This window comes from Xyrauchen texanus, chromosome 47, assembly GCF_025860055.1.
Source record: "Xyrauchen texanus isolate HMW12.3.18 chromosome 47, RBS_HiC_50CHRs, whole genome shotgun sequence".
In the NCBI taxonomy this organism is placed as follows: Eukaryota; Metazoa; Chordata; class Actinopteri; order Cypriniformes; family Catostomidae; genus Xyrauchen; species Xyrauchen texanus.
The window spans coordinates 5,066,595-5,080,614 of record NC_068322.1 but is presented as its reverse complement, the minus strand read 5'-3'; the positions used below and the strand labels follow the sequence as shown (position 1 = coordinate 5,080,614).

At 36.6% G+C, this 14,020-nt stretch overlaps 1 protein-coding gene across 6 annotated transcripts in view; it reads left to right on the top strand.

Annotated features, from left to right (window-relative positions):
• LOC127639072 (non-muscle caldesmon-like) overlaps positions 1-14,020 on the top strand; it is a 72,359-nt gene that overhangs the window by 15,782 nt on the left and 42,557 nt on the right. The gene's annotated exons all lie outside the window — the stretch shown is intronic.

The following is a 14,020-nucleotide window of genomic DNA, read 5'->3' as shown; positions in this document are numbered from 1 at the left end:
ATTGTTAACTTAAATTTCAGTCTGTTCATCACACTATGCTGTTGTATGCTATTTTTTATGACTTCAGGAGACTAAGCACGAGTTGTATTGACTACTTTTATGATACATTTGTGGTGCTTTTTTGATAATTTTGACAGCCTGTATACTCATTCAATTTCACTATATAGAAAAAGTGGCTAGTACATAAACCTAATACCAAAACATTTCTTCTTTTGTATTTCATGGTTGAAAGAAATGTATATACACTAGAGTCGAAAAGTTTGCAATAATATACAGATTTTGCTGTTTTGGAAGGAAATTGGTACTTTAATTCACCAAAGTGGCATTCAATTGATCACAAATTATAGTCAGGACATTACTGATGTAAAAACAGCACAATCACTATTTGAAAAAAAGTCATTTTTTATCAAATCAAGACAGCAGCCATCAATCCAACATCTTATCCTTGAGTAATCATGTTAAATTGCTAATTTGGTACTAGAAAATCACTTGCCATTATATCAAAGACAGCTGAAAGCTATTTGGTTCGTTAAATGAAGCTTATCATTGTCTTTGTGTTTGTTTTTGAGTTGTCACAGTATGCAATAGACTGGCATGTCTTAAGGTTTATATTAGGTCAAAAATGGCAAAAAAGAAACAACTTTCTCTAGAAACTTCTCAGTCAATAATTGTTTTGAGGAATGAAGGCTATACGATGCTTGAAATTGCCAAAAAAAACAGAAGATATCCTCAGCTGACAGCTTCATTGAATTCTACCCACTCAACACCAGTTTCATGTACAACAGTAAAGAGAAGAGTCAGGGGCGCAGAAGATGTGGGAAGAATTGCAAATAAAAAGACACTTTTGACAAACTAAAAGAAAAGGTTAGAGTGGGCAAAGAAACACAGACATTGGACAACAGATAATTGAATAAGTGCTATGGATCTTAACCCTATTGAGCTTTTGTGGGATCAGTTAGACTGTAAGGTGCGTTATAAGTGCCGACAAGTGCTACAGGAAGCATGTGGTGAAATGTCTCCTGAGTATCTGGACAAACTGACAGCTAGAATGCCAAGGAACTGCAAAGCATCCCACCAGATCAAATTTCAGAGAATAAGGGCAAAAAGATTCATCTACGGTTGATAATTGTGTAAAGTATATGTTTATATCGTACCATCATTACAGGTACTGATATTTACTTTGCATCAAAGAGCCTGTAATTACACTTTATTCTGTATAATGGATTGATCTGATGCATATTTGGTGTTTGAGCAGGTAACATTAGACCAACAGACCCAGAGTGATTCACAGGACATGCAGACGTGTCAAGGAATGCGATCCATTGTCTGGGAATGCAGGAATCTCCTTTTCCAACCCCAAGTGGAAATTCAATGGCTGAGGCCTATTTTTGCGCTTGCCAGAATTTTTGATCCCCTCCCTCCCAATTTTAAACCCCATTTGTCTAAAGAACTATGTCTGCAGGGTTAACAAGGGTGGTATCTTATGGGATGTACAGTATTATCTTACTGGTTTCCTTGAATGCATGATTGTGCATCCTCAAAATGTTGTATTTTATTACCCAATATAAAGATTAGGCAGTCTGTGCAGAGACGGTGCTTGCACTGCACAGATATGCCATTCTTTTGGCTTTTGGCTCGTATCGTGTTTTATGCATTCATAAAAGTGCTCCATTTGCATCTAGGGTTATAATGCAAAAGGTAGAGTTATATGTCTCCTGTTGCTATTTTATTCTGAATTATTTATTTAGTTTCCACTAATTTCACTGGCTGATTTGACAGTCTTGGAATTTTATACGTTGTGGTGAATGCATAATCACACAATTGAAAACATGTTTAGTGACCAATGCCATTGTCAAATTATCTTATTCACAGGTGTTTTTGTGACACATGATTAATGTATTCCACAACAGATTAAATAAAGGGTTAGTGAGTGAAGATAAAACAACTAGGCAACTGAACTGACTGGATTATTTATCTTAAATAAGTTAACATCAAAGATAGCAATAATTTACTTTATAGGTGTAAAACGTTTTTAAGTAGAACATTTAAACTGGTAGAGCATGGCACTGACAATGGCAAGGTAGTGGTTTTGCTTCCCAGAAAACGCACAATATGGAATAAAATGTATAACTTGAATGCACTGAAAGTCACTTTGGCCAAATGCACAAATATAAATGAATGCAAAAATCTACCAGTCAAATTTTCTTGTCTTCCGCTCCTCTCTTTTACTTTGCAGAGTCTCTTTGGCCAGTGACAGCCATGAAAAGCAGTTGCTACTCTTCCTGCCACTGTCTTTACCGAATTTATAGCAGCACATCCTGCTCTCTCTCTCTATCTCTCTCTCTCTCTCTCTCTCTCTCTCTCTCCCTCTCCCTGTCCTCGGTTTCTCACTCTCTCATTCCTGTGGTTTCTGCTCCAAGGCCCTAGAGCCATAAATGTGCTGATGCATCAGAGAGTCCAAGCTGAGCTTTGGGTTACGTGGAAGCAGCCTTCAACAAGCTAGACACCGCCCAAGAAATCAGACTTTATTGACTCATATTGCAGCTTCTATCAAGAGTCAGATAGTCTTGTCTAGCCAGACCTTTGAATGGTGGCTGGTCCTCATTGTCTGGTCCTCATTGCAGCTTATTCTGGCCAAGAACTGTCCAATTGGACAGCAAGAGACCAAAAAAAGCATCCGACCACAGTTTGTTTTGTTTTATGTACCGTATATGGGTGGGATTATCTGAAAAAAAAAAATATACTACAGTAATAAATAATGGTCTGGCAGTCTCCACAAACTGTTTAAGAGAAAACACTGAAAAAAAATAGTTGAAAGTGTGTATAGACTGCTCAAGCAGGAGTATCTTTCACATTTTTAATGCAAACTTTGGCAAATCCAGTGACTGTTTCATCCTCAAAAGTGCTTCTTGGATCAACCTGCAATCCTGTAAACATGACTTTCCATGATGTTTCCATGCAGACTGATAAGAAAAACCTGTGTGCCGAAAAAACTGATCTCACTGTGAATTCGGCGACATTAGGTCAAAAGTTATTCAGCTGAAATCGGTCTGTGCTTACTAAAGTTCGATCCACTGCCCCCAGTGGCCAAAGCTAGAAGTGTTATTGAACGTATGGGCACCTGTAAGCTCCGATTTGAAATGTCCTCAGAGTGGCGCCAAAAGCGAGTTGTTTTTCATTCTAAATGTTGAATACAGTAATTAGTTATGCATATTTTATTAACCATATATCCTAACCCAACCCTAAACCTAACCATCAGTGGAGTAAACATGTAATTTTATAGTTAAAATGCAACCTCCAAATCACGCTTATCATTGATTATGTGAACGTGATTACTTCCTGGTTTCCATGGGACCAGAACTCATGGCTCTGAGGCCACTCGCGTAACATACTAACAGTAGCGCCACAGGAAAAGGGAAACACATTTGAATTAATTCAAAAATGTCTAATGGGAGCCGATGCTTGTCAGGAACTCTGCAAAATGGGGTTGATGTCAGGATACCTTAACATTTGGTAGCAACATGTCGACTTCCAGAGTAATCATGTTGGAAAAATGTAGAAAATATTTGCCAGTTCTTTGTGCAACATGCATCAGATGGTCAGTTAACAGACTGTGGGTATGTCATCTGAGGCTGAGACTAGAGGTTTGTTGACAATGCAAAGTTAGGGAACTTTGCAACATCCGCTAGACAGAGATCTTTCTCCTCTAAAAGCTTTGAAACACAGCAGGTATTCTACCATTAAGCACATAAACACAGCTGTGTGTTAATGGGGATTGTTGGCCTGTCACACAAAGTTGTTATTTTGTACATAGTCCAGACCTTGTGCTGGGTCCCCGCAATCGCTGTCCTGACACTTTCCTGAGATCTAGGGTCGCATGCCGCCCCATCAATCACTTTGCTTTATGGGACAACTCCGGCTGGTCTCCAGTCAGTTTTATTGGCACTCTCAATTTCCTGCACATCTCATTGAGTGCACATACCCATAATTCTGTAATGGGTCTGTAGGTTTCTCATCACTGATACAGACAGACAGAGGAGCACTGTCTGCACATTAGTGTGGATTTCATTCTCCTGGCTCAGTTTGGCTTCAAATAGATCTGCATTCTCAGCTCACCTTCTTTGATGTCTTTATTTTTCTGCAGTTTGTTGAGTGAACAGCACTCAATGGGCATAGGAAGTGAATTATATTCACTCTCCTTAGTTTTTTTCCTGTCTGTTCAGTGACTGAAAGGTGGCTGGGATCTTTGAAATTCTGTCCCAGTGCTTTTTATGGTTCTTATTGGACTCAAAGTGGCATCAAAGGGGTTAAATACATCTTAAAGGTGTCATGACGTACCTTTTTTAATTATTTGAATATGTTCCTTGAGGTTCACTTATAATAAGAGTAAAGTTTTTTTGCACAAAAAACAGTCATATATTTGGAAAACATATATTTGTATTTCCCACCCTCATTCTGATCCTCTGTCAGAAACACTCGGTTTTGGTGCTGCTTCTCCTTTAAGACATGATAGTAAATGCCCACTGTTATGATTGACTCTCTGCTCTTGACTGACCTGCCATCTCACTACTCACTGCTGTTGGTGGGGCTACGGAAGTGATTAGGTGAAGTAGGTGTTGATGTGTCTATCACAGTGTGACAAGGCAAAGTAGAGTAGAGTAGAGGAAGTAGAGATCGAGTCATTTTGGAAGCTTGGTTTCAACTAGGGATGTCCAAATTGAAAATTGAGTGCAATACTTCATTTTTGGTTCACGCCGATACTGAGTCCAATACCTATTTTTTGTTGTTGTCGTTGTTTTTCTAAACTCCATATCAGCAGTTTATTTAATCAAAATTGTGTTTAAATAAATTCATTAATTAACTTTAATCAAATGAAAATATACCAATACATTTTCAACATAATATTGTATTTTTATTTAATTTTTTTATGAATAAGGAGCTTATGTACAGAACCTCCAAAATACAACACTGGAGTTATATTTTGTCAAATTAAGTGCTTCATAAGAGCGCATCACTGGTGTTAGATACTGCTTAAGTATAAAACAATTACTAATGATTATTATTATTATTAGTAGCAGTAGTAGTTGTTAGTAGTAGTATTACAGTGAATATTACATAGCTTTACAGTAGTGATATATTTCTGTCATACTTTTTTCCTATAAATTTGCCTTTAATTTTGACAGAGCTTTTATTTTGAAGTGTTTCTGTGTTGTTTTGACCAAGGAGCACTGACTTTATGATGGCAGATTCCCACTTTGGAAAAGCCAGTCGCTACATGACTCAAAGTGATTATTAAACCACAAAAGGCTACTATTTAATTAATGATGTTTTCCCTGTATGAGCCTTGGAGGAACCTTAAAATGTATGAGCCACCGGCGTCAGCACAACACTGTGTCTGTACATTCACAAGCACTTACATTTTAATTACATGCAAACAATATATTTTTACAATATTACAATATATAATTTGAGTTCTGGAATTACAGTATGATTTATCAGTACAATGACCTCTTAAATGTCAAAAAATAAAGGCAAATTTGACCCCTTTAAGATCTGTCAACAGCGTCTTTGTCAGTGAGTATTACAACATTTACCTACTACATTTACCCATTTGTTCAGTATACAACAGAGCACACCAACAGACTCTTTATATGATTGGATTGCCAAAGTTTAGGTGTTTTTACACAGTTTTAAAAAAAATGCAAAATAACGTTTTTTTTATTTCCTAAATCAGAAGTTTTTAAGCTAGATGTCACAGACGGGTGCAAGGAGGTCAGTGCAAAATTTCAGCCCAAAAAATACAAGTGTAAAATGGGGAAAAAATTAAATATGTTATCATTTATAATATTTGACATTGCAGTTTTAATCACACTTTAAGACTGGTCAGAAATGATGAGATGATTGAATGTAATTATATTATCTATTGACAGCCCTAGTTTTTAAAAACGAATAGGTCAATAAAAGTTTGGAAAAATTATGTATTTCTAATTTGGCTACATGCTTTCCAGGATAGTTTGCCTCTGTAACTTTCTAGGGAGTTAGGTAGCTCATTGGGATTTGTGAAGCAATTTCTCTTTAAAACTTTATTGTAACCATTTATTGTGAAAATGCTTTAATAATAAACCTGAATTTAACTGAAAATGTTTCTCTTCAGGTTTGTTCTTCTAGCATTACTTTAATAGTGAGGGTGTGTCCTTGGCATCAAAACGTTTGAAAACCCCTGTCCTAGGCTAGAATTGATGATCAGGCACTCGGGGAATTAAACATGCATGTAATGAGGTCATGTGACAACAATGTAGCATACTACTGTTTGAAACTTTTATTGTCGAATAGTAGGTTCTGTTTCAAAACAGTGTGCTAGATCAGTCACTTATGTAGAAAGATAATCCCACCTCAAAAAGGATGATTTAGACAACTTTTCAGCACAAATTACACACATTTCTGTACATATAAATTCATATAAATGCTTCTACATAAATATGAGCTTTTAAACCTTACCATTCACAGTAAATGGTGTATTATTGCCCCATAGACTACCATTGTAAGTGCATTAATGCAGTTTTCCTTTGTTTTTAAAAAATGAGGGGTGAGATATTGACAGCATGACAGAATTTAGTTTTGATGGGTGGTGATTTCTCTTTTGAAGGTCCGAAAATCACAGACAGTCAGCATATAGTCATCCATACTACACCAGCTATTAAATAAATGTCTTCTAAAGCGAAACAATCACTTATGGTGTGAAACAGATAAATATTTAAGTCCTTTTTAACTCTAAATCATGCTTCCTGTGAACAGTGGTATGCACATGACGTAATCGCATTGGCATTTGAAATGCATACGTGCGTCACAGCTGGAAGAAGAGCGCTGTTTGCAAGTGAGAAGGAGGAACGTCTTTACTTACAATGGTGCATTTGTGCTCATCCTGGGTGTTTCAACAAAGTGGGAAAATTTGGAATAAAATACAGATTACATCTTTATCCATGGCATTGCGAACACGTCACATGAGAGATGGTTTGGACTCCACCCACTCATGAAATGCTGGATTATAGTTAAAAACTACTTAAATATTTATATTTTCACACCAAAAGTGATCATGTTGCTTTAGAAGAGATTAATTTAACAGCTGGGTTTGTATGGATGACATATATGCTGACTGTCTGTGATTTTTGATGCTTCAAAAGAGAAGCACCAAAAGCACCCTTAAAATACACTTGCATTTTAAGGACCTACTGAGCTAAGATTTTTTTCTTTAATTCTTCAAGTGTGTTCTGGTGAAGAAAGAAAGTCATTCACACCTGATATCTTGAGGGTGAGTAAATAATGAGAGAATTTTATTTTTGGGTGAACAATCTATTTAAATTACATTTAATCCAGAGTATCTCTTAATATGAATCAGTGTTGGTTCGACTGTCCCGGTTCAGACAAACTTCATGTGCTATGTAGTATGAACCCCCTTATACCTAGTGTAATGATTTATCAGTCTATGTAAGTGTGGATTTTTTTGTTGTTTTTTTTTAGTGTTGAGTAGTCATCAGTGGTCAGGGATTTAAATCCAGATCGAAAGTCAGGGTTTACAAAACTGGCATACCAGCAGAATCTTTTAATGAGGTACTTGGGTGTGTGTGTGTGTGTGCGTTCGTGCGTGCATGCGTGTGTGTGTGTGTGTGCGTGTGTGTGAGAGGCTGTAGACTGCTGACACTGCACATTTCTGGGATACCAAAATGCACCTGGCTTCAGTACACCTGTGCTCACAAAAAGTTGAGGACAAACTAGAGGAATGTCTGTGGAACATAGACACTTGAAAAACCTTTCGTCAATCTTAAAATGTTTTCTGATTATTTTTACTTTCACACTTAAAATGTGTAATTTTCTTAGTGTGACATTTTGTGTTTAGCACCCATATTTACTTCACCAAATGTAGAAATCTAATAATTTCCAAGTCATGTTTGTACTTTTAGTGCCGTAGAAATTACACACATTACTGTCACCTCTTTTTGCTATAAATGTAGCCCTCTATTGTTGACCCATTATCTGAGGAATTGTCCTGTTTGTTTGTTTACAATATGACCGTATTATGAATGTCATAACATCGTATAACGTCATATTATGTGTACGTCATGACATTGACATTTTGATGGTTACACACATATTTACATAGCTTTTTCCTGTAGGAAAAGGTCATTTGATGAGGTACTTAATACCACATTGTTTCACAGTGAAATGTACATCACTTAGTACTAAAATGCTTTTTAATGTAACATGTCTGCATAGCCTCTTCCATTTGTTATGATCTTGGCCAGAGAACACGGTCTGAAACGTCCTCCTACGCCAGACTCCTGCTGCGGCCGCGGAGTGTGTGTTAGCATAAACTCTGATAGCAAAATCCAGTCGATGTTAATGGACCTATATCGACAGACATGCAAATAAGGGTGATGGTTTATGTTGGCAATCCTCTGCTCTATTCCCGAGCTGTAAATTTAGCCTCTCGCACAAGTTGTCAAGAGCGGCTGTGGTCCAAAAGACAGTGGGTGGTACATCCAAACATTTAGTTATTTAATCCTTTTGGCAGCAGGGTTGTGGATAACATCAGCTTTGGCTCTGCTTATAAAGAACATTCTTTACCTAAGCATTTATCTCAGCGAAAGATGAACGTCTGGAGCTACAGGCTAATGGCAAATTGTTCAGGCTAAGAGTGTTGACATTAATGAGTTTGTAATAATTTTTTTTACTGCAAAGTGGGTGCGAGGAATTGCCTGCGACCAGCAATTTCCAACTGCGTTAGCACCATTTAGGAACTCTGCTAAAATCCTCTGACAGTTCTGGAAATGTTGTCTTAAGAAACCCCTAAGTCGAAACGTTAAAGTCGTACATGAATTCAAAATAGAGTAAGTCTTAAGTGTGTCCAAATTCTAAGAATGATGTCATTTTTCTCTTATTCCTAAACTTAAGAATAAGTGTGATTCATAAAGGTTTGTAAGTGTTAAGATTTGGTCTCAGCTCCTAAATTGTTTAAGAGTGCTGGAGCAGTCTCCTAACCTAGTTAGAAGTACCAGGATGACTGTGTTCTGCGGAGACAACACACTACAACAAAGAAAGAATGTGTTGGACTTATGATAGAATGTGTTTTGTAGTTAAGTGAAATGAAATCCATAATATATATATATATATATATTTAAGCAATATCACACGAACAAGAGTGCGATATGGCCCTACACCAGCACTGCTGTGATTTGACCACAGGCCGAGTCCAGTAGGTAATTCATATAGCATGATTGCGAGTATGATATTGCTTATATACAACAATTCAATGAACAAGTGCATTTAAAAAAATTAGGATAATTCAGTATGGTCATAAAAACGCATTTGTACATGGAACTACTTTAATATGCAACAGATCAGAGTCTGCCTTTGCTGGTTCAAATGAAATGATGCGTCCAAGCCTCCGTTAGTAATTAAAAAATGTAATTTCAGAAATAGTATCATGGCTTTTGCTGTTTCTAACAAGTTATTGGATAAACAAGGATGGATGGATGGGTGTGTATGTGTGTGTGTGTGTGTGTGTGTGTGTGTGTGTGTGTGTGTGTGTGTGTGTGTGTGTGTGTGTGTGTGTGTGTGTGTGAGTGAGAGAGAGAGAGAGAGAGAGAGAGAGAGAGAGATATGGAGCATGTGTGATCACCTGTTGCCACACCCAAGCAGAGATGCTGTCAGCTTTCTGAAGATCAGCTTTCTCCGTGGAAAAAATAGCATCCAATCGGGGGTATTTCCCCCTATTTCACGGTAGCCTGTGCACAAGAGTCGATCACTATAGAAATCGCAATGTTCGCTGGCATTTTAAACAGCACCCATTGTGTAATTAACCAGTCTGTTGTGTCTCTCAGCTGTGATGAGCCATAATGCTAAAGTTGTTAGTTTAAAGCTGTTTAAAGCTATTTCCTAGCTTTAGTGGTAGAAATACAAGTGATCACGAAGAGCTGTTGTATGTAAACACTAGCTGGGGCGGATTAACTTCACGTCACCTAACTGGCTCATATTACACACAAAAATTATTACCACCTGCTGGCTAACATATGTAAAGTCAAAAAACTCAAACAGAAGCTCTTAACACATATGCACTGCTCTTACACTTTAGTTTAGAACAGCACGAACACAAGCGGAGTGATACACACAGTGAAGCAGCGGAGTGCTGATGGTGTCAAACCATCAGTGCTCATGGAACGTCTCTCGTCCAATCAGATTCGAGGACCGGAACTAACTGTTGTATAAATTAATATATATTATTATTATTATTATTATTATTATTATTATTATGAATTAGTTGTTACAGCCCTCTGAAAGCCTAGACATGTAACCCATACATTTTTTCAAATGCTTAATTCACAACGAGTTTCAATGTATTCTTTAAATGAAAAAATGTGCTGCAGTTAAAATTAATATCTTTGCACTGGCATGACAAACCTCCATCTGTGATACCACTTTACGGTAGTGAAAACTTGTTTTGCTAGGAAAAAAAGACATTTGAAAAATGATACAGAGCTGCATCTGAAAAGAGCCCAACCCAAGCACTATATAAAATGTTTGATGAGCTCATAGTTTTGATTGGGGTGTCAGGAGCTCTAACGGATTCCTTCTGCTGTTTAATGTGCTTGAGAGATGTTTAACCCAAGCTCATTACTTACATTTTACTGATTTATAAAATATTTGTAAAATATTTACAAAATGATTTGTAAATATTATAAACTCAAAGTCATTTAATTTACATTCTCAGTTGGCTAAACAACTTGTCCAAAACAGCAACCAAGCCATTATTATTTTAAATAGGCCAAAAATAAAATAAATAAATACAAATATTAATGGAGTGAAGTAATCAAACGGAGTGCCACAATAAAATATTGTTGATATTTTGAACGTCAGATTTATCACTACATTGAACCATGTTAAACTGAAACGTTATATGTAACTGTAATGGGATTATACCAGTTTGGTTTATTATCATTTCATTTCATGATTTAAATTGTCCTTAAATTTATATTTCTTTGTATTTCTTCTCTTTATATTTATATTGGAAGATTTAGCATTTTGATTTTTGTAGCCTTCAATTTGCACATTGTTTGAGGACAACATTCGGCAAGATGTGGAATAATGTTTTAAAATACAGCAAATAAAATTTGGCTTTCTTATTTGATTAACCAAATAATTAATCAACAGAAAATAACCTATTATCAAAATATTGTTTTATAATATGTTGTATTAAATCATGAGTGATTTAATGATGTTATACCAGCTGGGTCATATTACCCTTGCATGATCACTATTGGCTGATTCAGTGGTTGAGGAGCTTCAGTTAATGTTCACATCAACCATCATAATGGGGAAAAAATGTGATCTCAGTGATTTGGACTGTGGCATGATTGTTGGTGCCAGATGAGCTGGTTTTAGTATTTCTGTAACTGCTGAACTCCTGGGATTGTCATGCACAACAGTCTCTCGAATTTACTCCGAATGGTGCCAAAAACAAAAAACATCCAGTGAGCGGCAGTTCTGTGGACAGAAATGCCTTATTGATGAGAGAGGTCAACACAGAATGGCCAGCCTGATTCGAATTGACAAAGTCTACGGTAACTCTGATAACCACTTATTACAATTGTGATGAGAAGAATATAATATCTGAATGCTATTCTGAGATGCCGGTTGGCGCTGTTTTGGCAGCACGAGGGGAACCTTCAATAGTAGGCAGGTGGTTTTAATGTTGTTGCTGACCGGTGTATTTGTGTGTGTGTGTATATATATATATATATATATATATATATATATATATATATATATATATATATATATATATATATATATATATATATATATATTGTATATATAACACTTTTAGTATAAAGAGAAGATCTTTGAAATTATTTGAAAGATACGAGGCAAGGTAGCTTGCAATTCATCGGTGTTAGCAGGCAAGATCATGTTAGCTAAAATTACACTGTTCAATCCTTATGGCACTATATTTCACATGCTTTGCAGTTATGTAAGTGTACCTGTCCAATAAGAAGAACGCCAATTCAGGGTCGGTTTTGATCCCCAAAACCTCTCGGGAGCGTGCATAAACGCCACATCCTTTGGATTTTCCGGCAAAAGCAACCCGCTCCCTTTGCATGAAAATCAGTCTACAGGCTTTATTAGGCAACCTAGAAAGTCCAGGAAGGATTTTTCAAGTTATGTTACAAGCCGTTCACACATTAGCAAAAAAAGGCGAATATAACATGAAAATTGTAACATATTGCACCTTTTATCAGAGAGGACTCAAAATACTTTACCTCATCTGTACGATGTATGATTAGAATTAAATGTTTTTTGGAGTTGTTTTTGATCAACAACTGACTATAAAGAACAGAAACAGTATTAAAAGAGACAGTATTCAATGACAAATGGGTAGCGTGGATCTCGTGTTGGACACACATTACAGGGAACAACTTTTACTCTCAACGTGATGTGAAAGGATCTCACTGCTGAACATTTCACGACTAAACTACACAATACTGGTGAGTGAAATGTAAACATTTATCAGCCAGTTGCCAAATATATTCACTTGAGTCGCATAGCTCGAAATTTGGTTGCAAATGTGAGTGATTTCCTCTCGTTGTAGTAGAGGGTGGTGCAGTGAGTGAAAGATTGATCTTGGGATTTAAGAATCGATATTGAGATCATTCAAATGCAGATCATGATTAACTGGAAAAACAATATTTTTACCCACCCCTAACAACAGTTTCATTCTGATATTTACTAGATTTGTAACCCTCTAAAGATGTTCGCAAGTAAAGGTTTTTACATCTTAGGTGCTGTTGATACATTGATATTGCATCTTTCAGTGTCTATCCAAATGTACAAAAATGTGCACATGCACTCTATGTATGAAAACCCATGAATGCAAATGAGATCATCCTGCTAGTTCACATGCCACCAAAACACAAACATTTGAATTTCAGTCTTACATTTTTCAGCATGTATAGTCATCAGAACTCTCTGAATGTGAATGGAGAGCATGATTTAATTTGAGTTGATTGTACACAGTTGTGACAGTTTTATTGAGCTGAGTCAGTTCTGTTTGCTCAAGGGTTCAAATATGAAGAGCAGCCATGCTTCTGCAAACACAAGATCTCGCTAAAGATAGACTGAATTCCTGCGGTTTGCGAATGCGTGAGTAGCAACTCTGCCTGATAAGGAAGATCAGCTAGATCTCCCCCCCTCTTTTTTCCTTCACATTCCTTGCCTTCCCTCTCTCTCTTTCTCTCTCTCTCTCTCGTTGTTTTTGTTTTGTCCATTATTCTGTCTCTGTGTGTGTCTTTCTCATTGTTATGTGAATACCCTTAAACAAAATCTAGAGTTCTACAAACTAGCTGCAAATTTGCCACTCATTATTTTCACATGCAAATGAGCTTGTGATTCACTGAAAATGTTTACAAGAAGTTTGGAGCAAATTTGACATGAACTCTTGATTTTTGTAAGGGAATGGGGGAGGGGTTTAGAAGATAACTGTTTCCTGTTCCCTTACAAAAAAATAACTGCAGTTATTTAACTGTAGTACAAGTGTGGTAAATTGAACGCAGTATTACTGCAGTACTGGAAACTTCATGAATACTGTGTCCAAATTACCACACTTGTACTGCATTACTGAAAACTGCAGGGATACTGCATCCAAATTACCACACTTGTACTGCATTACTAGAACTTGCATGAATAAAGCATCCAAATTACAACGCTTGTACTGCAGTACTGAACTACATGAATACTGCATTCAAATTACCTGCAGAAATACTGTATTCAGATTACCACACTTATACTAGAAACGGCATGAATAATGCGTCCAAATTACAACACTTGGACTGCAGTACTCGAAACTGCATGAATACTGCATTCAAATTACCACAATTTTACAGCATTACTGAAAACTTCAGGAATACTGCATCCAAATTAATTTGGTAATTTGGATGCAGTATTCATGCAGTTTCCAGTACAAGTGTGG